This window comes from Choloepus didactylus, chromosome 27 (assembly GCF_015220235.1).
Source record: "Choloepus didactylus isolate mChoDid1 chromosome 27, mChoDid1.pri, whole genome shotgun sequence".
NCBI lineage: Eukaryota > Metazoa > Chordata > Mammalia > Pilosa > Megalonychidae > Choloepus > Choloepus didactylus.
Genome location: NC_051333.1, coordinates 1,531,565 through 1,559,351, shown reverse-complemented (window position 1 = coordinate 1,559,351; position 27,787 = coordinate 1,531,565). Strand labels below are relative to the sequence as shown.

At 44.2% G+C, this 27,787-nt stretch overlaps 2 protein-coding genes across 7 annotated transcripts in view; one reads left to right on the top strand and one right to left on the bottom strand.

Moving 5' to 3' along the window:
• Nucleotides 1-1,439, bottom strand: part of PEG3 (paternally expressed 3) — a 37,267-nt gene extending 35,828 nt beyond the window's left edge. For 4 of the 6 annotated variants that reach the window (XM_037818807.1, XM_037818808.1, XM_037818811.1 and 1 more), the window contains exon 1: nucleotides 1,306-1,439. The gene's annotated coding sequence lies outside the window, so the exon portion shown is untranslated. Of the gene's footprint in view, nucleotides 1-536; nucleotides 654-1,305 lie in introns of those variants that run through there. The other 2 variants (XM_037818809.1, XM_037818812.1) reach the window with 1 other exon arrangement.
• Nucleotides 1-27,787, top strand: part of LOC119520940 (zinc finger protein 805) — a 603,985-nt gene that overhangs the window by 323,270 nt on the left and 252,928 nt on the right. The gene's annotated exons all lie outside the window — the stretch shown is intronic.

The following is a 27,787-nucleotide window of genomic DNA, read 5'->3' as shown; positions in this document are numbered from 1 at the left end:
CGGCCCCGCCGTGTTCCGAGACGGCTCCTGCACACCCCAGCCCCCTCCCCTGGCCAGCACCGATGAGCAAGGGCCCCGCAGCCGCAGCAGCCCCGGCGCCTGGTGGGTGGAGTCACGCCGCCGTCAGTCACTCAGGACGCGCCCCGGACAGTCCCGCGTCCCTCAAGACAGTGTCCGCACAGGAGCCCTCGGCTGCCACCTGCTGGCCAACAAAGGGAGTGTCCGGGTGCGCAGGGATCAGCACCGCCACAATCACTCGGAACAGGACAGCCCCTCCCCCGGGCCCGCCCCCGCAGCGCCTCCGACCCGGCGCCTACGCAGTAAGTGGCGGCTGCTCCCCTGCTCCCAACAAGCCATAGCGAGAGACAGCCAGCCACATCGCAGGGTGGAAAACAGTACCGGGTGGACCCAGACCCACAAACAAGGGCAGGGGAAGGGGTGCTCCTCTGCCAACCGCAGGCCCAGCCGAGGACAAACAGCGGGCACAGTGACAAGCTATCACCCTGACCCTCAGAACAAATGGCTCCACGGCACACCTTAAGCCAGATGTCGAGAAGCCTGCGCAGAAAAAGCAGCTCTGCAGTCACCAAGCATGACACATCAGAAGAGAGGATGACGCTATATGGGCAAGCCTCTGCGACTGGCCAATCAGAACAGCGCCTGCGCAGCAAACCCCTGCCACCCCGACCAAAGATGGCGCCAGGTGGGCGGAGCTTACAAGCAACCACGCCCCAGATGGAGAAGCCACCCGCAATCCGGACAGCCTTCAGCCCCGCCCCAACCCGCAGCCCTCCATTCAAGGCAGCGCCTGCGCCGCAAATCCCTTATGTTGACAGATGACGCCCCTGGTGGGCGGAGCCTCTTGCATGTCCCGCCCAAACCCGCCTCCGCGGCCTTCAGCCAATCCGCCGCCACTGCGGCAAAACAGGCTCCGCCCACGGGTGTGTGTGTGTGTGTGTGGAGTGGGCGGCCCAGTGGGACTGGGGCTCCTGCAGTCCCCAGACCCGGCCAGGATAACAGGGGCGCTCTGACAGCCAGGGCGCCGCCCGCGGCCCTCAGGGACAGTGCCCTGCCGCGACCCCGCCGCCCCGTGCACAGGTTTCCCGCAACAGGAGTCCTCGGGCCACCTAGACCCCAGCCCCAGACTGCCTCTCGATCAGATAGTGGGAGAGACCCCCGCAGCCCCTAGCCAAGATGGCACCTCCACAGCGCTCCTGCAGCCCGCATTCCCGCTGGCCTCGCCCCTGCTGGGGGGGCGCAGAATCTCTGCATGACAGTGCCTCTGCGGGCTGGGGTCGCACTCACCACGCCGCTTGCAGCCGCTTGCCTAGCGCGCCCCCACGGCCCCCGGCGCCCGGCAGCGCTTCCAGCTCCGGGTTGACACGGCCGCCGGCCGCATCCTCCCGCAGCTCCCGGCGTCTGTGCCTCGGCTCGGTCCGCATCCCCTTGTCAGGGCGCCGCCGCAGGGGCGGGGCTCCAGCCCAGCCAATCAGCGACCCGGCCGCCCCTCCGGGCCCCCTGGCCACACCCCCCAGCCCTGCCAATCAGCACCCGTCGCCGTGGTGATGGCTGAAGCCCGGTTGACGTCCGTGGACGCGGGTCGGGGGCGGGAAGGGGGGCGGGTGCCACCCCCAAACGAAGAAATGGGGGTGAAACGGGGGAAAGCCCACCACCAGGCCCATGCGCGAATCTGCTAGATAAAAGGAAAAATAGACATCTGACTAATTAAAACATGAAAATCCACAAGCTATCGGCATCGATATCTGTATCGATATTAATCTATACAAAGATTAAAGACAAACGACCAACAGGCAGACAAGACCTTCCCACCCGAGACACACCAAAAACACGGGGATAATTACCTTAATAAATGAAGAGCTCTTGGAAACCAATAAGAGAAAGACCAAGCCAGAAAACTGGGCAAAGGGGAGGGAGGAAACTGGCAATTCATAGGAAAATACACACGGCTGACAGACCTACGGAAGATAAAGCTTACCCCTAAAACATGCAAAACCCTAGCGGTGCAGAAACGTGGTTTCTGGGGCCCGACACTGTGGGGAAACCCGCAGCCTCGCCCACGGCTGCGCTGTACCCGCCACCCTCACGCAGACTCCACGCCATGAACTCACTACAAGGACCTGACAGATCAATACCGCGGAAATAAGCGGCCAGCCCTGACAGGAGGCATTCCTATGGAACCCTGGAAAACAGTGACGTCGCGCTACATGGGGCGACTAAGAATGGAACTCCCGGTAGACTTAGTGAAACAGTCGAGTGGCTGAACATTTATACAATGTGAACTGGGGTTTTCATTTGTTTGGTCCTTAAGGATAAACACATATGTTAGTAAAACTTTTGGAAAGGGGTACAAGAAATCGTTAATTGGCTACCTCTGTGGAGATGAAGGGTTTTCCCCTCTTCCCATCCACAGTTTCATTTCTTTGCCAGAGATATGTATTTCTTTTCTAATAATAAAATCAGTGAATTAGAAAAAGCTTGTTAATGTATCCTTGGCGCTATTTCGTTCAAGGAACTGGAGGAAACAAGCGGCAATGTACAATAAGATTATATATAAGGATATACACAGAGCACTGTTTTTATGAGCAAAAAAAATTACTTTGCAGAAAAGGATTAAATTGCATCCTGGTAAATCTGCCAGTAGAAATGTTATATGATTTTCAATTTAAAGGAAAAAATTCTTCAAGTACAGTTAATTACATAAAGCAGGTTACCCAAGAACACACAGAGTATAATATTCAAAATTAAATTTTGTATTTACACTCAAGGAGTTACCTCAGTGGTTGCTTGCTACATTAAGAAGCTGCTGGCTTTGGGTGGGGGATGCTTTCGATCTCCAAATCTTTCAGCAAGTGGTGCCACATTAACATAAAATCTTAATGAAAACAAGTTCCCTAGCAGCCTTTGTAGAAATTCTAGAGGCACCACTGAAAGTGAAAGTGGTACTATGCTTAGGTCCCAGGTTTTCCAACCTGGCCCATCACCTGGGAGCTCTCAATACATTTCCCAGGATCCCCCAGAGCGGCCTCTTTGGGAGCTCCCCAGGTAGTCCTAACACCTGTTTAAGGTTCTGGAGTCGACTCTGAGACATGCTAAGTATTCATCTCAGGACCACATCCCTTTCTCCTTCTCAAAGGCCACCATCCACGATACCAGTTTCTCCTGGGATGCTGGGCCATTCCCAGTCCCACATGCTCAGAGCTCTTCCGGCTACCACCCCATTTCCCAGGCCCCTCCACATGGGCGAGCCTCCTGCACTCTCTCTTCCTCCTGTGCCATTTGGGCTTCCTCCCTTCACACCCCTGAAAATGCTCGGCGATTTCACCAATTCCGTGGGTTGCTAGGGAATTTGTTTCAAAGGTGTATTTGAAGGCCAGTGACTTCCATGGTTGGAATTCAAGGACCATTTCTCTGTTCTTAATTTCAGTTATCTCCTGGCAGCACTCAACAACCTCCTCATGAAGACAAACAACAGTAAAGAAAAACCCCAGCCATCTTTTCTTAGTTTTGGTGACACTAAACTGTCCTGGTTTGCCCCCTACATCATCAACTCATGGCTTCTGCTCCGCTCAACCTCTAAATACTGGAGAGTCTTGCCTCAGAACTTAGTAGACTCCCCCATCAACATCCACTCCCCAGTCGCCTCACATAGCCTCATGGTTTAAACACCACCTACATGCCAGTGACTCCCAAATTTAAATCCTCCCCAGAGGCCCAGTTTCAAATATCCTACTGACTGTTCCACTCAGATGTTAATAGGCAACTCAAAGTGTTTAAAACAGAAAAACTGATTCGACCTTTCCCCATTTCTGTAAACAGCACCCAGCTACTCTGGCCAAAATCTCACGATTGTCCTCGACTCCTCTTTTCCTTACCATCCAACCCATCAGCAAATCCGACTGACTCTACATTCAAAACACATCCCAAATCCACCCCACATCTTCCCTCTCCCTAGCAGTCCTGTCCCCCATTGTCTCTCCTGGATGTCAGCCTATTCACTTGGCCACCTGCTCCCACTGCAGATGCCTCCCTATAGCAGATTCCTCCCACAGCACCAGGGTGATCTTTAACGGCACGTAAGACGCCATGCCCCGGCTTCCGTTACCTCCTGTCTCCCAACCCCCACCCCACTCCCCTTAAAGTCCAAATTCCTCACCGTAAACAAAGTGAAAAGAGAATCTATTTTATCTTTTTTCAAAAGGAGTTTTCTATGTTGTTGTAAAATTTAACAATCTCTTCCTTCAGATTTCTGCTTTTTATGCCTTATTTAAATAATTCCTCCTTACCGAGTCACAGAAATACTCAAATTAAGCCTTAAGTAGGGTTTTTAAAAAAATCTTTACTTTTATATGTGTCCTGAGGTAGGGATCTAATTTTTTCCTTGGCATATATCAAGTTTCCATATATAAGTGGCCCTTTTCCTAAATTCTTCATTTTGTCATGTTGGTTTATTTGTCTATCTAGGTGCTATAAAATACCATATTATTATAGCTTTACAGTGTCTCGATATCTGAAAGGATGAGTGCTCTATCTTGTTTTTAAAAAGACTCTTTGGCTATTCTCAGCTGTCTATCTTCAAATGGCTTTTAGAATCAGCTTGTCAAGTTAGATGAAATATCTATTGGGATTTCGACTAACATTTTATTAAATCCATAGAGCAATTTAGAGAAAACTGAAAACATTTTATTAGGCCTTCCCATATATGACCATCTATAATATGCTGTAACTTTTTCTCATAAAGGCCATATGTAACTTGAAGAGGTCTTTTTTCCTGTTAATCTTCTAATTGGTTATTTGAGTTACAACAATGGTATCGCCCCTTTTTTTTTTTGGAACAATTTCAGCTTTAGAGAAAACTTGCAAAGATAGTATAAAAATTTCTGTACACCCACCCCAAACAGTTTCTGCTGAAGGGAAAATCTTATATAACCTTGGTACATTTGTTACAGTGAAGACAATGAACTGGTATACTACTACTAAGTAAACTACGGATTTTATTTGGATTTTACCCAATTTTCCATTAATGCCTTCCTTTTGTTCTAGGATCCCATTCAAGATGCCACATTGCATGTAGTCATTATGTGTCCTCTGGGCTGTGACAGTTTCTCAGCATTTCCTTGTTTTTCATGACTTTTGACAGTTTTGAGGAGTAAACTGGTCAGTTGTTTAACAGACGGTGTCTTTATTTGGTTATCTTTCATATTTTCTCATGATTTGTATTTGGCTTATGAGTTCTGGGGAAGAATATCTGCTATTGCTTCCCCCACCCCACCCCCTGGCTCCATCCTTTTTTGCTATTGCTTTTTATGTTGACTTTTTATCCAGTGAATTTAGTGACCTGTCTTATTATTTCTAATGGTTTGCCTATATATTTTCCCAGGTTTTTTTTTTTTTCATGTGAACATTTTCATTGACAACCATTTACTTTAATTGACAATCATACCTCATTTCGTTATTCTCTTCCATTGGCTAAGACCTCTGGTGTGATATGAAACAAGTCTCATTCTAGACCTGAAAAGGGGTATTTATGTTTTACCTTAAGTAAAAATGTTCACTGTTGACTTTTTTGCAGAGCCTATTTTGGGAGATTTAAGGAAATCCTCTTAAATTCTAGTTTTCTAAAAATTTTATCATGAATAAATCTAATTTTACACAATGAATTTCCTGTATCTGTTGGGATCATTATACTTTACTATTTTTCATATAATCCATTAATGTGGTGAATTAAGACAGATTTCCTGATGTTGAAACATGTTTGCATACTTGATCATGTTGATGAGTGCCTGATTTATACACACTTGCAGCTGTATACTACTGGATTATATTTTACATTTTATTTTGCCATCTAAGTTTATACTTTGTTAGACTAGTCTTGTATGACTTTGCTATCAAAATTATACCAGCCTCATAAAATTATCTGTATTGCCAGCCCACTGTTTATTTTCTACAATTTATAAAAAATAGAGATTTATCTGTTTCTTCAAAATTTGGTATCACTCACTGTAAAAAGATTCAGAGCTGGTCTTTTTGCATGGAGTATTGTAGACTTGGTTTTCTACTTTGTCTTTAGTCAATTTTGATCATTTACATTTTTCTGGAAAACTGTCCACTTCACGTAAAGTTTCTTTTTGTTTTTATATAACAGCTTACAGTATTCTGATTTTTAACATCTTCTCACTTGATAATATCCCCCTTCTATTAGTATTATTTATTCTGGTCTTTGTCAGTTTTGCTAGAGATTTGTCTATTTTATGTATTTTTAAAGAAGTAGCTCTTAATTTTGTTGACCATATTCTTTCTTCTTTGCAATTCATTAATTTATGCTCATTTTATTAGTTCCTTCCTTCTATTTTGGGGGGGTTTCTTTACCTAGCTTGAGTTGCATACTTACTTTATTTGTTTTCAACCTTTAAATTTTAACACAAACCTTTCAGGCTATAAATTTCCCTCCAAGTACCATTTGAACTGCATTTCATGTATTTCATTATTGTTCAGTTCTATATTTTGTGGTTTTCATTAGATTTCCTCTGTGAGACATTATTAAGGATTGAACTTAGGTTTCTAAACATGGTATGAATATAAATTTCTAATTTAACTGCATTACAGATAAATGACATGGCCTATTATGTTATTATTTAATATCAGTTATAACTTCCCTTTGTGACCTAAGGATATGGTCAATTTTTACTTATTCCATGTGTTAGAAAAGAATGAGCATTCTCTAACAGGTAGGATCAAGCTTGTTAATTGTATGCTCGAATTTTCACTATTCTTACTGACTTTTTGTCTGCTTGATCTATCAGTTTTTGATAGTTATATTAAAACCCCTCATGCTTAATTCTTTGGTTTTGCTTTGTATATTTCAAGGTCATGTTTTTAGAGGTGCAAGCAAGTTCATGATTTTCTTGGAAAGCTGCATATAACAGGGTTTTAAAAAATTAATTGGGCAGTCTGCTTTTAATAGGGGAGTTAATCTGCTTACATTTTAAACTATTGATATAGTTGCTTGTTCAATGTGCCTTTCCTTTGCTCATTTTTTCCCTTCCTCCTTTCTACTGGGTTGATCAGGTTTTCTTTATTCCTTGTTTTTCTTGTCTGCTTCTTTAAAAGCTAATGATTACATTTACATTACTTTATTGCATACTTTTAAAATCCTCATTTATATAAAAGTATGAATTTTCAAAAACAGAGCATGAAGTAATAAGGCAGGATTATGGCACACCTTAGCAGTTTAGTGAATTACCCATTCCCATGTTCCTTGTTATTGTTTAGAATTTGTTATTCCTTTTTCAAAACAAACCAAAAAAGTTATATTTTACAATCAATGACCAGATTTACTGATATTTTGAGAATTTATATGCTCATTCTTGTTTCTTGAATTTGACTCCTTCTAAGTTCATTTTGTTTCTCATTATAGTAAATCCTTAAGTCAGTCTTTTAGTAAGTATATAAAGTTGTGATTTCTAGACATGGCTCTGTAAGACATTTTCAAATGATAGTTTAGTTAGGATGGAATTCTAAGGTGACATTTATCTTTTTTATGAATTTTGAAGATACAGTCCATTGTGTTCTGATGTCTATTATTCCTACGAAAGTCTGCTGTCAGTCTTAAATGTTGTTCCCTTCTAACAACATCGGTTTTCCCTATGCAGATTTTAGGGTAACTGTTTGCTGTGGATTTATTTTTGTTTATCCTGCTTAGGATTATGTGACCAATGAAGATCTTTCTTCCATTCTGGAAAATTCTTGGCCAATATGTCTTTGAATATAGCTTTTCTGTCATTCCATCTCTATTATCTTTTTCTAAAACTCTATTATCTCATCTATGCTCATTCTTAATCTATGCTCCATTTTCTTATCTTCTCTTTTATATTGGTCATATCCTTTTATGTGTGTGTTCCCTCTTTTGATGTTTTTGTTACAATGGCTAAATTTTTTCAGTTCTCAGATATTTAACTGGTTCTTTTTCTCATTCACCTTCTCCATATGAATACACATTTTAAGGGATACTATTTTTTATCTCTGAGAATTTTAGTTGAAAGTCACACTGTTGTTTGATTGTAATTGCATTTTGTCATTATTGCTGATTTTGTTCTCTTGCTTAGTGTTACTTCACCTAATTTTAATTTAGTGCTTTGCAAGTTAGTTTTTAAGCTTTTCCCCAGTCTCTCTCAACTTCTTTTCTTTCCTCATCTAGCAGTTTTTGGTTGTCCCTGCCTTGTTTCCAGAAAAATTTAGTCAAGAATCAATTGGGACTCTCTGCCTTGGTGAAAAGGGGGTATGTTAGTCCCTGAGAAAGATTAAAGCTAGGTACTGTCTGCATCACTCTGACATCCTCCCTGCCACCACTCCTTACATAAGTTGTAAATGGTAACTGCTTTTTCCAGCCTCTTTTCACGTCAAGAGAATCCTACCATAGTCACTGTTTGACAGTGAGCCTAGCACCTCAATACGTATGTGATGTTTCTGGATCTTGTTATTTCACAGGAGTCAAATTCTTAACTGCCTCTGCTTGTTTTGAGATCAGAAGGCCAGGAGGTTTAGATTTTCAGTTCCTTCATATCCTTGCATTTTCTGTTCAGTTCCCGATCCATAGAGATGAGTGAAATATCTCTATTATTGCACGTCTTTAGTAAAAGAGGTTGGCTTGAGTGTGAATTCACAAACTCACAGAACCATCTCAATCAAAAGTATTACCTTCTAAATTCCTAAAACAGTAGTTCTCACTTCTTTCTCAAGTGCACAGTGGATTTCTCCTGAGGCAAGATGATGTGTGGTATTACAACAGACTGAATGCCCAAGTAGATATAAGAATCCACCTGTTTATTAAGCCATATATTGAAGTGCTTTGTAAAGATGTGAAACAATGACACTCTTCTCAGTATATTTTTTGTTTTGGAAAATAGGCAATTTTCATTAAAAATGTTCCTTATATTAATATTTAACAGGGCTACTACTATTATTTTTAAACAAATTAATAACCATATTTTAAAATTTCTTGGTTTTAATTTTTCCTACAATATATATCAATATATTTTGTCCATATAAACAAAAAGTCCTTTGGGGTCCTTGATCATTTTCAAGAAAATTAAACGGACTTTAAATGAAAAAAGAATGAGAACCACTGGTCTACAATAAACCTGTACTAGACTGGGCCCTTCGGATGGGTATGGATGGAAGTCTGTCGCCTGTCTTCTTCACTATTCTGATCCCAGGGTTTAGCACGGAGCTCACTACATGTTAGTCTCTTAACAAATGCTTCTTGTCATTCTTTCAACAAATATTTGAGTCCCTGCCACATATAAGGCCCAATACTAGATCAAATACATGTTCTTGATCAATGAAACTGAAATATTTAATAATTATGCCCTCAGAGCTTCAGTTTAGCTGGGAATAGACATACGTGTAAGCTGACAAACAAAATATACCTTTAACAAATGTGGGGAGTGCTCTGAAGCAAAAACCAGGGTGCTGAAATGAAGGGTGTACACATATGTGGTAGATAAACTTTTAACAGAATAGTCAGGGAAGGTTTCTCTGGGCAAGAGGAGCCAACACTGAATTTTAAGAAAGAGCCAAGGGGAAGAATGTCTCAACAGAGGAAGGGACAATATATAAAGATCATAAAGGGAAAAACAGAAAAGATGCCAGAATAGCTGGAGGACAGCAGGAATAGGGTCGAGGGTACAATACGAGGTTACAGAGGTATGCAAGAGATAGCCCTTTAGAAACTGTAGCCCAAGATAAGTATCTTGCATTTAACCCTAAATGTGATGGGGAGCCACTAAAGACATTTAAATAAGGTCTGCCAGAATCCACTTTAAGATGATCTGTGGAGAACTAGGGGACTGGAGATGGGCGTGAAAGCAGTTGGGAAGACTGGTCAGCAGGCTGTCACTGCTGTCTGGGCAAAGGATGACAGTGGTCTGAACTAGCATGGTGGCCGTGGAGACAGGGAGAAGGGAACAGAATCAAGATGAACTTTGGAGACAAAAGTGACAAAACCTGCTGATTGTCTGCATATGGGTGACAAAGGAAAAAGGTATCAGAAATGATTCCCAGGTTTCTGGTTTGGACAACTGGATGGACAGAGGTGTTATTAATTTAGTGAGTCTTTAGGAGACACTGGTTTGGGCAAGAGAAGAGCATAAAATCAAGAGCTGTCTTTGGATACGCTTCATCTGAGATGCTTATGACTTAAGCAAGTGAAGATGTTCAGTGGCTAGTCTGGAGAGTCTTTCCTAGAGGTCTGACTCTGGAATTCATCAGCACATAGCTGGAATGTTGCATATATGATCAGATTAAGATAAATACTACTTTGTACAATAAATAAAGAAAACCAGTTCTTCCCTATTTAGGACTCTTGTACATACATTCAGTGCTGGACAGGTAAATATCTGAGTATACAAGCTTGTATATAGTCCCTCAATAATGCTAACAAATTTTCCTTAAGGAAAAACTTTTTCTTTTTTTAACCCTCTCAAGGAATTTAAGGAAAATATAAAGCCAAACATTCAAATTTAAGGCAAGCAACTCTCTCACAAAAGCTGATCTAAATTTAAATATTAAAGGATGATTCCTGAACACAATTAATTACATATAAGATTTAAAAATAGGCAAAGGACCATCCTGTCATGAATCACATGTTATAAAAGGAAAATCACCCGTATGTCACATATGGTAAACGGTGCTAGGGTTCAGCACTAGGAGTTCCTGTGCCATGCCAGGAAGGCTCAGCTCCCCAAAATTCAGTTTACATGTCCCTATCCAAGAGTGCACTGAGCACCTTCCCTCAGAGGAAGCACAAACATTCAGAAGTCAAACATAACATGCTAATGAAAATGTCTTACTTATTTGGAAAATGTCAAGTTATTCCTCCACTTTTCTCTCAAGTAGCCAGAAAGCTCTAATCTTGAACTGGCAAAATGGTAGGCATTCACTTATTCAATCATTCAACAAATAAGCACTGAGCATCAACTACATGCAGGCACCAGGGATTCAGTGATAAACAAAGGAGACGCAGTCTCAGCCTTCATGGGGCTTACAGGTCATGGATGAAGCCAAACACGATAACCACGCAAATAATATGAAGCGGCAAGTAACAAACATGATGCAAGACACCGTGTGCCTGTAGAATGGGAAGCGTGACTGGTCCAGGTGGAGAGGAATGCCACTCCATACCTGCAAACAGTGTGAACACGGGTTATGAGGCAGAAAGCAGCAGGGAGACCCGTGGAGCTGGAATACAGAACGGCCCGAGATGAGGCTGGAGAAGTGGAGAGAGGACAGACACTGCAGCATCCTGTAGGCCGTGTAAGGACTGGGGATTCCTGACAACCACAACCTTCTAGACCCTGCAGGAATTTCTCCAGGTGAGACCTGCATTCGGAGCTTACCCACATCTCCGATCCCTGAAAAACGGCATTAGTTCCACACACACTCACACGTCAGTGACCCAGGTGATGACGACAGTGAATGATATGGAGAGTTAATTTGGCTTCCGCAATGCAGATCATCAGGCCAGGGGAGAAAATGTCTTCTTATCTGGTTGTTTCTGCCAAAGGCCATCACAAGATAAATCTAAGGAGAATGGGAAAAAGACAGTCATTGAGATGAAAGTCAAATAGAATCAGAAAGCAGAAAACCAGATGCTGATAAGTGATGTAGATTTTACAAATTTTAACAGTGTCCAAAATTTTCATAAACGGGATTGGTTAAATAAATTTTGTCATGTATGTAAGATAAAAAATTCTACAGCCATAAAAAATGAATGAGATACTCTTATGGAATGATCTTCAAGATACATTCTCAAGTAAACAGCACAATATATTGACTAGTAGACAGTATGCTTTGCTAAATAAAAAGAGAAACATGTATATACATATTTGCTTGCATATGCATAGAATAACTTTGGAAAGATATTCACAAAACTAGTTATACTGGTTATCTACACGGAAAGGAACTGGTGGTTGAATAATGGGAAAATGGGAAGGAAATTTTCACTGTGTACCTTTTTCTCCTTTTTGAATTTTGAACCATATATATTACCTATTAAAATTAAGCAAAATACATTAAATATGATTTATGTAGACTAATCAGTATGAAAATTTTATTGTAAAGGAGATTTTTCAAGGAAAAAAAAACCAAAATTGACAACCAAAAGAAGAGGGGGTGGGGTAGGGGAGAAAGAATTATGAAAAATTTTCCCAGAAAAAAAGAATTTCCAAGTCTCAATACTTTCTGGTTTGTTTTAATTACCTAGGCACAGGCATTTTGGCCATACACGCTCCATGAGATAAAAGCTAATATTCAGCAGACACTTCCTGTGCCCTAGATGCTGCATCAAGCATTACATGCACTTGCAGCTCATCCTTGGAGTACCCACGAAAGAGGCAGCCTCATCACCTCTATTAAACATACAAGGAAACTGAGGCTCATGAAGTCCCACCCAAAGTTGCCCACCTAGTGACTTCAGAGGCCTGACTCTTCAGCCACTAGGCTATAGAATTCTATGAGAAATCATTTTTTTAAAAACCATTATCATCTAGGGAAACAGAAATTACTTAAAATCTCAGTTTGATGTATGCTAAGCCCTCTATCTCGGCACTTGCCCCTATGAAGCTTGTTACTGCAAAGGAGAGGCTAAATCTGCTTATAATTGAGCCTAAGAGTCTCCTCTTGAGCACCTCTTTGTTGCTCAGATGTGGCCTCTCTTTAGCTAAGCCAATTCAGCAAGTGAACTCACTGCCCTCCCCTCTACGTGGGACCTGACTCCCAGGGGTGTAAATCTCCCTGGCAATGCAGGATATGACTCCCAGGGATGAGCCTGGACCCAGCATCATGAGATTGAGAACATCTTCTTGACCAAAAGGGGGAAGGGAAATGAAACAAAATAAAGTTTCAGTGGCTGCGAGATTTCAAATGGAGTTGAGAGGTCACTCTGGTGGGCATTCTTATGTACTATATAGATATCCCTTTTAAGGTTTTACTGTACTGGAATAGCTAGAAGTAAATATCTGAAACTATCAAACTGCAACCCAGTAGCTTTGATTCTTGAAGACAATTGTATAACAATGTAGCTTATATGGGGTGATGATGTGATTGTGAAAACCTGTGGATCACACTCCCTTTATCCAGTGTATGGATGGATGACTAGAAAAATGGGAACAAAAACTAAATGAAAAATAGGGTGGGAAGGGGGGGTGATTTGGGTGTTCTTTTTTACCTTTTTTTTATTCTTTCAGGTGTTAAGGAAAATGTTCAAAAATAGATTGGGGTGATGAATGCACAACTATATGATGGTACTGTGGACAGTTGATTGTCCACCATGGATGACTGTATGGTATGAGAATATATTGCAATAAAACTGAACTAAATAAAAAAATCTCAGTTTGATGGAAGTGTGCTTCAAATGGCCAAAGAACTAATTATTCTTAGTATGCACAAACTGTTCCAGGGTATTAAAGATAGAAGGCTTGTCAATTCCGTTAGTTAAATTAGAAGAGTGGCTTTCAAGAACCGTTTCTTATAATGAAAATGTGTTACAGGAATAGCTAACTTGCATTGGGGTACTCACTCTATGCCAAGTTCTGGATTAAATCCAGTGTCTTAAAATTATCTAGATGCCATTTTGGAAAACACCTGGCAGGTCCTCAAAAGGTTAAACATAGAGTTGCTGTATGACTCAGCAATTCCACTCCTAGGTATATACCCAAGAGAAATGAAAACATATTCCACACAAAAACTTGTACAAAAACATTTATACAGCATTATTAATGCCAGCCAAAACAGAACAACATAAAAGCCCAAAAACTGATGAATGGATAAATAAAATGTGCTATACAACAGAACACTATTTGGCAATGAAAAGGAACAAAGTAATGACACATTGCCACATGGATGGAAGAGCCTTGGAAAGCAGCTCAGTCGAAGACAGTCACAAAAGCTCATACTGCAGGATTCCACTTACATGAAACGTCCAGAACAGGCAAAGCTACAGAGAAAGTAGATCAGTGGTTGTCGAGGGAATGGGGCAGGAAGGGTTAGGCTAATGGGGAGTGAGTGTCTTTTTCGGGTGATGAAAATGTTCTAAAATTGACAGAGTTGCATGAGTCTGTAAACATACTAAAAACCATTGAATTGTTCATCACTTTAAATAGGTAATTCTGTGTTATATTAATTATAAGCTATTATTAAAAAATATATATCTGAATGAATTCTCCCAACAACTTTAAAGAGGTTGGAACTAATATCCTTGCTTTATAATCGAGCAATTTGCAGTTCAGAAGGTAAGTTATCTAACTGAATGGGGAAAGAGAGCCAGGATTTAAACCTGGTCTTTCTGACTTACTGCTTACTACCTCATAACACAATCCTATGTATCACACTGAAAATCTTCTAGGAACGGCCCCCTTTTTTCCCTGAGAAAACATAAACTGATGACTAACAGGTTCAGGAGGGCAACCTCCTAAGAACAAATAATTCTATAGTACTGTAGAGCATTCCAAACCTACATAAGAGGGAAGGCTGCCCATTTAAGAACCCAGAAAATGGCTTTCAATCTCAGATGGGTCTTACTTTGAGGGTGCCCTGGAGGATAATAAAAGTAATAGCTACCATTATTTAAAATTTTACAATGGGAAGGCCTGGCACCAAGCACTTTATACACATTATTATATTTAATCCTCCTAACAACTCTATGAAGTAGAGGCTATTATTATCCAGGTTTTACAGATGAGAGGGGAGCCTTGAGAATTTAAAATCCTGTTCCAGGTTATATGCTAGCAAATGGAAGAGCCAGGAATCAAACCCAAATCTGTCAGACTCCTAAGCCTGAGGTCTCAGTCACAACTTGGCACATTTCTAGGCTATTAAATTTGAAATCCATAATGAAATGGATCATTCTTGAAATGAAGACAGATAATAAAAAACCTGGCAAATGCCAAGGGAGTGCTTTCTCCAAATAGAGCTCTAAGCCCTTGCCATTTATGGGCAACTCTCTTCACACTTCCAAGGAATAAATATTCCTATGCTTTATAAATTGTATGTCTTCAGACAATAGATAAGAAGGTCTGTCATTTTAACTTAAGATAAAAAGGCCTGTCATTTTAACTAATGTTTAGGAGGATTAAATATTTTCAACCCCGAATATGCCTTATTTTGAAATAAAATAAGCTAATATTAATTGGGAATTTATTGGCTACAGGAATTTTTTGAAGAACTTCAGAAGTGTTAGCTTATTTAATCTTCAGGACAACCATCTGAGGTAGGTACTATTATAATTCCTATTTTACAAAGGAGGAATTGGAGACACAAAGAAGAATTGGGTGACATACCCAAAGTCACATGGCTAGCAGGTAGCCAGGATTTAAACCCAGGACATCCGGCTCCACCTTCTAGCATTTACCTTGTTTGCCTCTCAAGAAAGAACCTGCGATAGCTAACCTGAGTTCACTGCGCTCCCAGCACAGGGCAAGTCCCCTCACGTGTATTATTAACTCAACGTAACAGCCTGAGGAAGGAAGGATATCTACTGCCCATTTGCAAAGTGAAGAACATGAGGCTCAGAGTGATGCAGTAACTTGCTCCAGTACACCCAGTTAATTCTTAGCAGAATTAAACCCACTTCTTTCTGACTGCACATCACACCATTAAGTCACTATGCTATGAAATTCTATGGTAGGGTTTAGCAAACTACAGCCCAGGGGCCAACTTCAGCCTGCCACCTGTTTTTGTACAGCCCACATAATGTAAAAAAATGGTTGAATAAAAAATTGGTTAAATAGTTTAAAAAAAAGGGAAAATATATGAAATTCAAATTTTAATATCCATAAGAAAGTTTTACTGAACACAGCCACACCCATTTGTTTCTATATTGTCTATGGCTGCTTTCACAGTACAACGGTAAAGTTCAGTAATTTCAACAGAATGTGTATGGCTTACAAAGCCTAAAATATTACTATCTGCCCCTTTACAAGAAAGCTTTGCCAACCTCTGTTTTGTGGTATTAAGCTTAGAACTCTCAGTAAAATGAAGGGGGGTACATAAAAGGTACCCCCTGCCCCCAAAAAAGGAAAAAAAAAAAAGAAGAAAAAGCACAGCTTTAAAAAGTGACTTGAGTAGGAATGGAAACTTCCTTAAAACTTTCAAGAACAAGTAATTTCTCTTCCATAAAATGTTCCAAGGCTAGAAAACAGTGGAAGGTTTCCCAGTTCGTTTTAATTAACTAGTTCACAGAGGTTTACAATCCCTGAGCGGTCTTAATAGGAAAGAACCATGCATAACAAAAATAACAACAGCTGACAGTTATAGAACTTTCCCTATGAGCCAGGTGCTGTGCTAAGCACAAGATTTCGATTAAATCCTCCTGACAACCAGAGGGTAGGATGCCATTGTGGCTGATTTTGTGGATGAAATTGGGGCCTCAGGAGATTAAGCAAATTGCCCAAGGCCCCATAGCTGGTAAGAGCTCAGGAATCTAACCCTAGTTTCTGCTTCCATAGCCTACACTCTCATCACACCATTTAATTTTAACCTAGCAAACCTGCAAATGTGAAGGAAATGCACAATTTCCTAGAAAAACATAAAATAGCAAAACTATCAAAAGAACTTCCTTCCAACTCCTAAGGAGTAAATAATTCTTATGCACCACAAATTGTTCTATGACATAAAAACAGGCTTCTGGACATGATTTCAAATTCTAGCCCAGTGAATGACAACAGCACACACTGCTATTTGATCCATCACCCACTATCCTTACAGTAAGAATCCCTGTAGGATAACAACTAACTTTTTAAGCTGGAATATGTGCTTTTCATGCAATAACTCATTTAACCCAGAAACAATTATTATCCCCTGCAAACAGAAGTTGAGTGGCTGTCCACACTCAGGTAATTGGGGCCTGGCTCCAAAGCTAACTCAGGCAATCAACAAACTTTGCATCCTTAACAAGCTCCCTAACATACTGTGCTAATAAATCTGAAAATCCTAATTAAATACGTTCAATCCAGGGAAAACATAAATTGGCAACACCGGGCAAAACACAAGCAGGAGGGGAAACAGCACTCCTCCAGTTGCTGAACAAAGTCAACAGAGTCTTTCATAATTCATCTGAATTTCCCAGAAGAGCTCTGAACCAAAACTATCTTTTAAAAGAGGCAGACAGAACTCGTGGTACACATTACAAGATGGGCCAACCTCAAAAGCGTTAAGCTAAGTGAAGGAAGCCAGCTGCAAAAGCTCACACAGGGAAGAATCATAAAAAGTCCAGAAAAGGCTGATCTAAAGCGATACTGGCTGGGCCCACGACTGGCTCCCGGGAATTTCTAGGGTGATGGGACCACTGCGGTGACGGCTGCACATCGCCACAAACTGAAATTAAAAATCTACAGTGGGTAGATTCTGCGGTGTGTAAATTACACCTCAATAACAGTGTCCAAAGGGTATCCCAACAGCCAATTCCCACGAGAGGCCGTTCCCCGGGCTCACTGCCGGGCGCCTCGCAGGCTTTCTCACGGTCAAGCCGACGCCACCAGCGGGAAATACCACTTCTGCGGAGCCCCGGGCGCTGCTCTCGGGAGGCCTATCCCCGGCTTCCAGGATCCTGGCGGAGGGGCAGGACGCCTTCGGGGAGGAGCGGCCCTGGGGCGCGGAGAGGGCGTCCAGCGCGAGAAGAAACGGGCTCGTGCAGGTCACAAGGCCCGACTTCCGACGGGCCCGGTGCGGACGAGGCCTCCGGGACGGCGCGGCCCCAAGGAGAGGAAGCTCGGGCCCCCGAAGAGGCTCCATGACGCGAGCGCCCCAGCCTCCCGGGACCTAGCAGCCGCCGAGGCGCGGGGCGACCCTCACCCGCGACGGCCCCACGGGCGCGGGCCCAGGCTCTGCGCGTGCGCGGAGGCGGCCGCCGGCGGCTCTCGGCCAAAGCGGAAGCCTCGGTGATCCCGCACTCGTCCTGCTGCGGCCTACTCGCCCGGCTTCTCCGAGGAGAATGGGCCTTAGAACCATCGCCTCCGTTCTCTACGCTCTCACCGCTGCGGCTCTCTCTGTCATGCCCCACTCGCGGAGACGGACTGGGGTGGGAGCCGGGAAGAGGCGTCGCCAGGTCAGGGGGCACGTACGTAGTGCGCACGCGCTCCGCTCCAGGTCCTGCGCCAGGGCGCCTGGGAAACCACTGGTAAAGGGAGACAAGCCCTGTCCTCAGGAAGCCCGCAGCCGGAACCGGAAATAGACGGCGAGCGATTGGCCCAACCTAGGCCGTCCCTTAGCTTTGCGCGAATGTTCTCGAAGCTTGTTGAAATGTGTTTTTGAACATATTACTTTTACATTGTGATCTAGGCAATAAGATTATCCTTGAAAATACATTTCAATTTTTGACTTTTATTAAACTGTATTTTTGAGTAGATTTCATTATGTTCTGGGGAAAAGATAGATGATGCTATAGCTGCAATGAAAGCTCTCAGAGGGCAGATACTTAGTGCAGTATCCACTGCGCCTAGAACCACGGCCGTGGATAGATGATCAGTGAATAGTTCTCAAATGACTGTTGCATGAAGTCTTGAAAAGGGCTCTCTGTGGTCTGGACTTAGAGTTGCTGTGAAAGGAAGCAACTGATAGAAGATTACCTGATAAAAATAAATTTTATATTTCATTTGTCACACAGTAGCTTGGTATGAGAAGTAGGGTTCTCGGATTTAGCAAAGACAGATGTTGGACACGCAGTTAAATTTAATTTTAGATAAACACTGATTTCTTTCTAGCATCAGTATGTCCCATTTGGATACACTGGGTGTCCTATGTTTTAACTGGCAACTCTAGGGAGATGACAATGTGTTACGTTGGGGAGGAGAGATGATTTCATTCCCCTTAGAAAGAGAACTGGGGGAGGAAAGGAAAAAGGTAGCCGGAATTTATAAGTAAGAACCTCCAAGTAATTTTAAAGCAGATTTGAAGCCCACATTTGAGAAATTTTTGATTTTATAAAGTGCCTGGTTCTGTGCAAAAGGTTGTATTTGCATGATCTTAATTGAAACCTCCTTCATTGTAGGGAGACTATTCTCATTTTACAAATGAGGAAAGAGGGTGGGAGATAGGTCACTTGTCAAGACTTCCCAATTTCATTCATTCGTCTCAAAAATGTTTATTGAAAACTGTGTGCCAGTGTGTGACTTTGATTCCACACAATCTACTTTCAGAACTGGGAAATTCCAGTCTCTGCCCATTCATCAGTCTCCTTTCCCTTCCTCACTCCAGCTGCAGTTTCCATGGCAACAGACCGACCCTGTCTCTATAGCTAACAAGAGCTAAGAGCTCTTAAAGGGGAACAAGCCAGAATCATTGACGTCTACTTGGCCTAGCTGGGGGATGGGGAGACTTGCCTGAAGACCTAAAGTTCATATTTCTCTATTGGTGGTTTAGGCAAGATTTTGCATGTGTTAAAAATCTCTCCTTGGATGGGGTCTCTGCAAAAGAACTGAAAGTTGGCTATGTGAACCTCTGCAGACTCCAGGAAGCCATTGGTTTTCAGTTCAAAGAGTGCTTCAAGCACCAGTGACATTAACATTTTTGTCTTTAGCATTCATTAATTCACTTAGTCTGTCATTAAATCAACAATGATTGGGGGGACAGTCTCTGTAGCAGACAGTACTAGATACAAAGGAAATATGGCTGCTGTCCAAACAGACACAACCTCTGCCCTCTTGCTTCTTACAGCCTAGCAAGAGAGACGTCCATTCTACATTTATTCTACAATATATTCTGAGTACTTATTAAGTGTGGGACATTTACTAGGGTCTGGGGGACACAGAGGTGAGCTAGAAAACAAACCAAAACAAAACACTGCTTCATGAAAATGACCCCACCCTGGAGAATTGTCAGATATTAAACAGATAATCACAAAAATAGCAGATATTTACTGAGCAACTACTATGTGCCAGACACTGTTCAGCTTTAATAAAATAGATTTGTTATCTTCTGTCATAGAGTTTAATGGTAGAGGAAGACAAAAAATAATATAAATGAATCAGTGTGATTTCTATTATACGAAACAGGATATTCAATGTAAAGTGGCTTAAATAAAAAGAATGTATTGGCCTAAGTAACTGAAAGGCCAGGAGTGTAGTTGGTCTCATCAGTGTTTATGAATGTAATTTGTATTATTGCAGATCTCTATAGTTTTTTCTACCCAACACTCTTTCCCCATGCTTCTTGCCACAGAACCACTCTTTCCTATGGGGAACGGTTACATCTCACCTGGAACTTCTCAGTCACCCTGCTCTATTGCCCTGCCCACAGTGATTGGTTCAGCGATGGGCACATGATTCCAGAAGGCCAGAGATTTACCTGACACTTTCTGCTGGGAGCTAGAAGGAATGACATTCTCTTTGCCAGGATGCTAAACTGCTGGGAAGTGTGCCTAGCCTACATCCATCTTGTCTGCCTGTCAAAGAATAAGGCAAGAAAGTCAGAGAGCACCCCCACTGTATTTTGTGATGTTAATATTAGAGAATAAATGTCATACGCTTAGTACATAGTAAGCTTTCAATAAATATTAGCCAGTGTTGTGGATGATTTATAAAGAGTGGAGTAAGGAGAAACTCTTTGTACAGAGTCTAGAAGATTGTGAATTTGTTGTTCACTTCAAAATAAAGGTTAGTCAGGAAGTTTCTTGGTAAGCATGAATGAGAAAAAAATGCAAGTACACAGGATAGAGGAAAGTTTCCTCCAGACCATGGTGAGGTGCTGTGAGCTATCCAGGACTGCAGATCACAATGAACTGGATCAGGAGTTCTTGGACCAACCCATTCAGACAGGGACAGAAGATGCAGCCCTGAGCAGGAGCGTGCTGGGAGTTTCTAGGTAACTCCAGCCCTGGACAGGAGCATGCTGGGGGTCCCCGGGTAACTCCAGCCCTGAGCAGGAGCGTGCTGGGAGTTTCTGGGTAACTCCAGCCCTGGACAGGAGCATGCTGGGGGTCCCCGGGTAACTCCAGCCCTGGACAGGAGCATGCTGGGAGTTTCTGGGTAACTCCAGCCCTGGACAGGGGCATGCTGGGAGTTTCTGGGTAACTCCAGCCCTGGACAGGAGCGTGCTGGGGGTCCCCGGGTAACTCCAGCCCTGGACAGGGGCGTGCTGGGAGTTTCTGGGTAACTCCAGCCCTGGACAGGAGCATGCTGGGGGTCCCCGGGTAACTTGAGACCTGGACAGGAGCATGCTGGGAGTCCCCGGGTAACTCGAACCCTGGACAGGAGCATGCTGGAAGTTTCTGGGTAGCTCCAGCCCTGGAAAGGAGCATGCTGGGAGTTTCTGGGTAACTCGAGCCCTGGACAGGAGCATGCTGGGGGTCCCCGGGTAACTCCAGCCCTGGACAGGGGCATGCTGGGAGTCCCCGGGTAACTCGAGCCCTGGACAGGAGCATGCTGGAAGTTTCTGGGTAGCTCCAGCCCTGTACAGGAGCATGCTGGGAGTTTCTGGGTAACTCCAGCCCTGGACAGGAGCATGCTGGGAGTTTCTGGGTAACTCGAGCCCTGGACAGGAGCATGCTGGGGGTCCCCGGGTAACTCCAGCCCTGGACAGGGGCATGCTGGGGGTCCCTGGGTAACTCCAGCCCTGGACAGGGGCATGCTGGGAGTTTCTGGGTAACTCGAGCCCTGGACGGGAGCATGCTGGGGGTCCCCGGGTAACTCCAGCCCTGGACAGGGGCATGCTGGGAGTTTCTGGGTAACTCCAGCCCTGTACAGGAGCGTGCTGGGGGTCCCCGGGTAACTCGAGCCCTGGACAGGAGTATGCTGGAAGTTTCTGGGTAACTCCAGCCCTGGACAGGAGCATGCTGGGGGTCCCTGGGCAACTCAAGCCCTGGACAGGAGCATGCTGGGAGTCCCCGGGTAGCTCCAGCCCTGGACAGGAGCGTGCTGGGAGTTTCTAGGTAACTCGAGCCCTGGATGGGAGCATGCTGGGGGTCCCCGGGTAACTCCAGCCCTGGACAGGAGCGTGCTGGGAGTTTCTGGGTAACTTGAGCCCTGGACGGGAGCATGCTGGGGGTCCCCGGGTAGCTCCAGCCCTGGACAGGAGCGTGCTGGGAGTTTCTGGGTAACTCGAGCCCTGGACAGGAGCATGCTGGGAGTCCCCGGGTAGCTCCAGCCCTGGACAGGAGGATGCTGGGAGTTTCCAGGTAACTCGAGCCCTGGACGGGAGCATGCTGGGGGTCCCCGGGTAACTCCAGCCCTGGACAGGGGCATGCTGGGAGTTTCTGGGTAACTCCAGCCCTGTACAGGAGCGTGCTGGGGGTCCCCGGGTAACTCGAGCCCTGGACAGGAGTATGCTGGAAGTTTCTGGGTAACTCCAGCCCTGGACAGGAGCATGCTGGGGGTCCCTGGGCAACTCAAGCCCTGGACAGGAGCATGCTGGGAGTCCCCGGGTAGCTCCAGCCCTGGACAGGAGGATGCTGGGAGTTTCCAGGTAACTCGAGCCCTGGACGGGAGCATGCTGGGGGTCCCCGGGTAGCTCCAGCCCTGAGCAGGAGCGTGCTGGGAGTTTCTAGGTAACTCGAGCCCTGGACAGGAGCATGCTGGGGGTCCCTGGGTAGCTCCAGCCCTGGACAGGAGCGTGCTGGGAGTTTCTGGGTAACTCCAGCCCTGAGCAGGGGCATGCTGGGAGTCCCGGGTGATTCAAGCCCCGAGCAGGAGCTCCTGGGAGTCCCCGGGTAACTCGAGCCCTGATCAGCAGCAGAAACCTTGGCCCCTCCATGACTCGGGAAATGGAGGGGCCACCTCAGCCCTTGCTTCCAGGAAAGGTTTGCTCTTGCTTATTTCCAATCTTCTCACCAAATCTGCATCCTTGGGGCCCAGGCCTCCCTCAGGAAGGGTGCTTAGGAGAAGGGACCGAGTAGAGAAGGCCCCATGCAGCTCCCAGACCTGTCCTGGCCGCCCCGGCCTTCCTCTCCTGTCTGAAATGGATTTCTTGCTCCCCACGGAGTGCAGCCATGGTCCAAGGCCAGCATAGCTCACAGTCCCACCCAGACACCTCTCCTGGGCAGGCAACTACTCATTGTCCAAATTTATGACAAAAGCGTGGGTTCAACTCAACCCTCTCCCCACCCACCATCATCGCCCACCACGAATCACAAAGTCCTGTTGATTTTGCCTCAAAAAGCTCCTCCTCAGACCAGTTCTCTTCTCTTCTTTTGCTGCTCCGTTGGTCCGGCCCAAGCTCATCTTGCTCCTGGACTATTCCTTGGGTCTCCCACCCGTACCCTTGTTTCCATCCAGCCCACCCTCCAATCGATTCCCCCACACAAGGAAGATTTTGATGATTCCTTGCTTCAAACCAACCAGTACCTCCCCATTGCTATTAGGATAATATCTAAGTTCCTTTATTAAAAGTCATCAGACTTTTAAGTAGTGGGAATTTCAGGATTTCTACAATGTAGGGCTTAGGAGTAACAATTTAATTGCGTAAAATAGGGTCCAGAGAGACTATTCAGTTTTTTTCTAACTATTCCTCAGTGTAACTCATTGCAACAATAGACAATGGCAGAATATTGCTCTGTGTATGTGTGTGTGTGTGTGTGTGTGTGTGTGTGTGTGTGTGTGTGCGCGCGCATCTTTAGGTAGCCGTACAGCAGGGTTTCTCAGCCTCAGCACCACTGACATTTGGCTGGATCATTATCGTCGTGGGGACTGTTCTGCACATTATGGGATGTTTAGCAGCTTCCCTGGCATCTGCTCACTAGATGCCAGTAGCGACTCCCCCTCCCCAATAGTCAAGACAACTAAAAATGACTCCAGGCTCTGTCAAATGTTCTCTGGGGGCAAAATCAGCCCAGGATGAGAACCACTGTCAGAGAGAAAGGTAACGAAGAAACAAAAGTGAAATGCTCCTCATTGCTTTAGAGTTAAACTTGGCTTTTATTCAGATTTTATTCAGGAGGCTTTATACTCAGGTCACAAGTCAATACACGAGAAAATACTGGTGTCAGATTGTCAGTGCCTTGAAAATCAGGGAGAAACGTCTTAAAAATAGGAACCAGGAACAAGATTTGCAAAACAGAGGGCTGGTATTTACATCTTTTACATTCTGGAAATGATCATTCTCCAGAATACTGGGCACATTGTACCTTTCCAAGAAAGCCATTCCCTTCATTACTAGACTGTGATGTACACCTGGCTTTGACTCCAGCTGGGTGTCAAGCTCACGGATCAGGGGGAAATTCTATGAGAAGCTGTTGACCTGACGTTTTCTTCTTGACACTGGACCTTGTGTTAATATTCTAAAGAGATTTCCAGTCATACATTTTTCTTCTCTATGCCCTCCATTTTTCTATTCCTATATCAGATTCACTCTCAACTTGCTCCACTTGCTCTCCATCTTCTTTGCTCTTTTCCAGAACGAGCTGTCATCTTGTCTTCAGGGAGTCCTGCAGTAACTTCCTATTGTATCTTCCTCTCTTACCCCTCACAACCATTCTCCAAACAGCTGTCAGACAAGTCTGAGAATGCTAATCTGATCGGGTCCCTCCGAGTATAAATCACGGCTCTCCACTGCCTTAAAGACAAAATCCCAGGCTCTTTACCTGGGTCTCAAAGCACTTTGTGAACTGCTTTCTATCCCAGGCTTCAGTCTCATCTCTTCCTGCTCTCTTCCTGGTTCTGAGCACTCCAGAAACGCTGAGCAGGTTTTCCAGCAGCCATGCCATTGCTAAGGGTGAGCCTGTTTTCCTAGTGTCTCCTTTGCCACCTCACATTCTCCTTCAGCATATTTTACTCAGTCTTCTTTTCATACGCTCCACTGGAATTCTTGAGTCTTGCCCACAGTCTCTTCCTTCCACCCATATCCTTTGAGTATCCCCTGTCCTTCCTCATGTCACTAGACCATGAACACAGCAACACACGCCCTCCACACTGAAAAGTCATCTTCTCTTGACTTCAGGGACAGTGCACTCTCCTGGTTTTCCTCCTTGCTCCCTGGTTGTTCCTTCTCAGCCTCCTTTTCTGGCTATTCCGTCTGTGCTGAGCCTAAATAAGGGCCCTCCTTATTCCAGTTAAGCCTCATATAGCTAAGAACATCTTCAAAGTTCCAGTTTCCAAGTTCCCTAAGGATGGCTCCTAGGCGCTTTCTCTTCTTACTCTACACCCACTTCCTCAATGAGCTAAACTGCCCTTTTAGCTTTAAATACTACATATCTTTATTCCAATGACTCAAATGTTTACCTCAGCATTGACTTCTATTTTGTTGTGTTGATACTTAAAGAAACTATTATGGAAAATTTCAAACATACATTAAAATAGATATAATAGAAAATGAACCCTCAGTGTTGATTTCTGACCTATTTCCCAACTCACATAGCCAACTGCCTCTTGACATCTTCCTTCAGAGGTCTAATTGGAATCTCAAAATTAACCCAGCCAAAACAGAGCTCTTGATTTCCGTCCCACCCCACAGATTCTGACCACATTCCTCCAGTGTTATCCCCAAAGAGCTGTTACATCAGAGTGTTTAAGAGTCTGGAATCAGACTGATGGGGTTCAATTCCACTTCTATTACATTTGAGGCAGATTATTTAATCTCATTTATGACAATATATCTCCCTTGCAGTGATGTTTTGAGGCTCAGCATTAGCAAGAATAGAGCACTTGTAACCAAATGTGGCACACATTATGCACTTAATTGATGTTAGCTATTGTTGCACCTTATATAAGTTGGCTGCCTACTGTCTACCTAGTTGATCAGACCCAGAAAATCCAGCAGTCAGTGACCTTGTTGGCCGGGACTATTGTAACAAAGTACCACAGTCTAGTTGGCTGGAACCACAGAAACTTACTGTCTCTCACTTCTGGAGGCTACAAGTCTGACATCAAGGAGTCAGCAGGGCTGTGTTTCCTCTGAAGGGGAGAGTCTGTTCCACGCCTCTCTCCCGGCTTCTGGTGGGCGACTTGCACTCCTTGGCTTGTGGTGGCTGTTCACAGTCTCTGCCCCCATCATGCAGCCACCGTGTCTCTCTCTTACCAGCTGTGCCCACATTTCCTCTGCTTCTACGGACAATAGTTACACTGGAATAAGGGCCCTCCTTATTCCAGTTAACCCTCATAGAGCTAAGAACATCTTCAAAGTTCCAGTTTCCAAATGGGGTCACACTCAGGGACCAGAGGTGACAACTTTAGCATATTATTTGGGGAGACAGAATTCAATCCATAACAGTCCATTTTGCTTCCTTTCCCTCCCTCATCCATAATCCAATCAGTTAACAAGTCCTGTTGCTGCAGCCCCCAAACTATTCCTCAAACTTTCCCACTTGCCTCCATAACTACTGCCCCCACCCTGGTTCGCAAACCGTCTGTGGGTGGACCTACTGTTCTCCTTGGTTCCAGTTCTACATTTCTATAGTCCATTCCCTGTATGGAGTAAGAGTGAACTTCAGCGAATGTAAACCACGTCATGCCACCCTATTGCTCAAAACTGCCAGATTTTTAAATAATAGAATGTAAAACACATTCTGTTGGGCGGGGCAAGATGGCGGCATAGAGAGGAGTGGAAGCTAAGTAGTCCCCCTGGAACAACTACAAAAAACCAGAAACAACTAGTAAATAATCCAGAATAACTGCAGGGGGACAAAGGAGACCATCCACTCATCATACACCAACCTGAATTGGGAGGAATGCCCGAGAACACAGCATAAAATCTGTAAGTAAAACCTGCGGATCCAAGTCGTGAGACCCCCTCCCCCATAGCCCAAGCTGCAAAGCCTTGTGGTGCCAGAGAGAAGCTCTCTCCCAGCAAGCGAATACAGCTCAGCTGAGCTCCAACTGGGGTTTTAAGTAGCGAGTGGGAACTGCTCACTACAGGTACACATCCCCAAAAAACAGACAGAGGCTTTGGGTGACGACTGACCTTGGAGAGACGGAAGGTCACCTTGGACTGGGTCTGAAGGAGACTATCTGTTTCTTTTTCGGCTCAGTGGAGAAAGCCCCAGTCATTTTCAGTTTCCAGGGCTGTGACTCGGGGAAGGGTGGAGACACCACAAGCAGAGAGCGAGACCATTGAAATGCTAATGACCTCCACCTGGGGGGTCTGTCTTCTCTAGGAGGAAAGGGGTGGGGCCCTTTCCATTCACAACCAGACCCCAGAGCCTGGGGGAACACGGCCATACCTCCTCACACCAGTCAAGAATTACAGGCTAACAGGCATCACCTGCTGGGCAGAAAAAGCGCAGTGACCCAAGGCATCAAAGGGTGGAGCAATTTTCTAAGACACACCCTCAGGGAAACCAGATACTGAATATTTCTTCCCTCTGGGACCTGAGCCTGTTCTGGTCTGGGAAAACCTGATTTGGATAACCAAGGAAACCATGCCTAGACAACAGAAAATTACAACCTACACTAAGAAAAACAGAGTTACGGCCCAGTCAAAGGAACAAACGTACACTTCAACTGAGATACAGGAATTTAAACTAATGCTAAATCAAATCAAAAAGTTTAGAGAAGATATTGTAAAAGAGATAGAGGCTGTAAAGGAAACACTGGGCATATATATGGCAGAAATCAAAAGTTCAAAAAAACAACTAGTAGAATCTATGGAAATAAAAGGCACAACATAAGAGATGAAAGACACAATGGAAACACACAACAGCAGATCTCAAGAGGCAGAAGAAAACACTCAGGAACTGGAGAACAAAACACCTGAAAGCCTACACGCAAAGGAGCAGATGGAGAAAAGAATGAAAAAATATGAGCAACGTCTCCGGGAACTCAAGGATGAAACAAAGTACAATAATGTACAT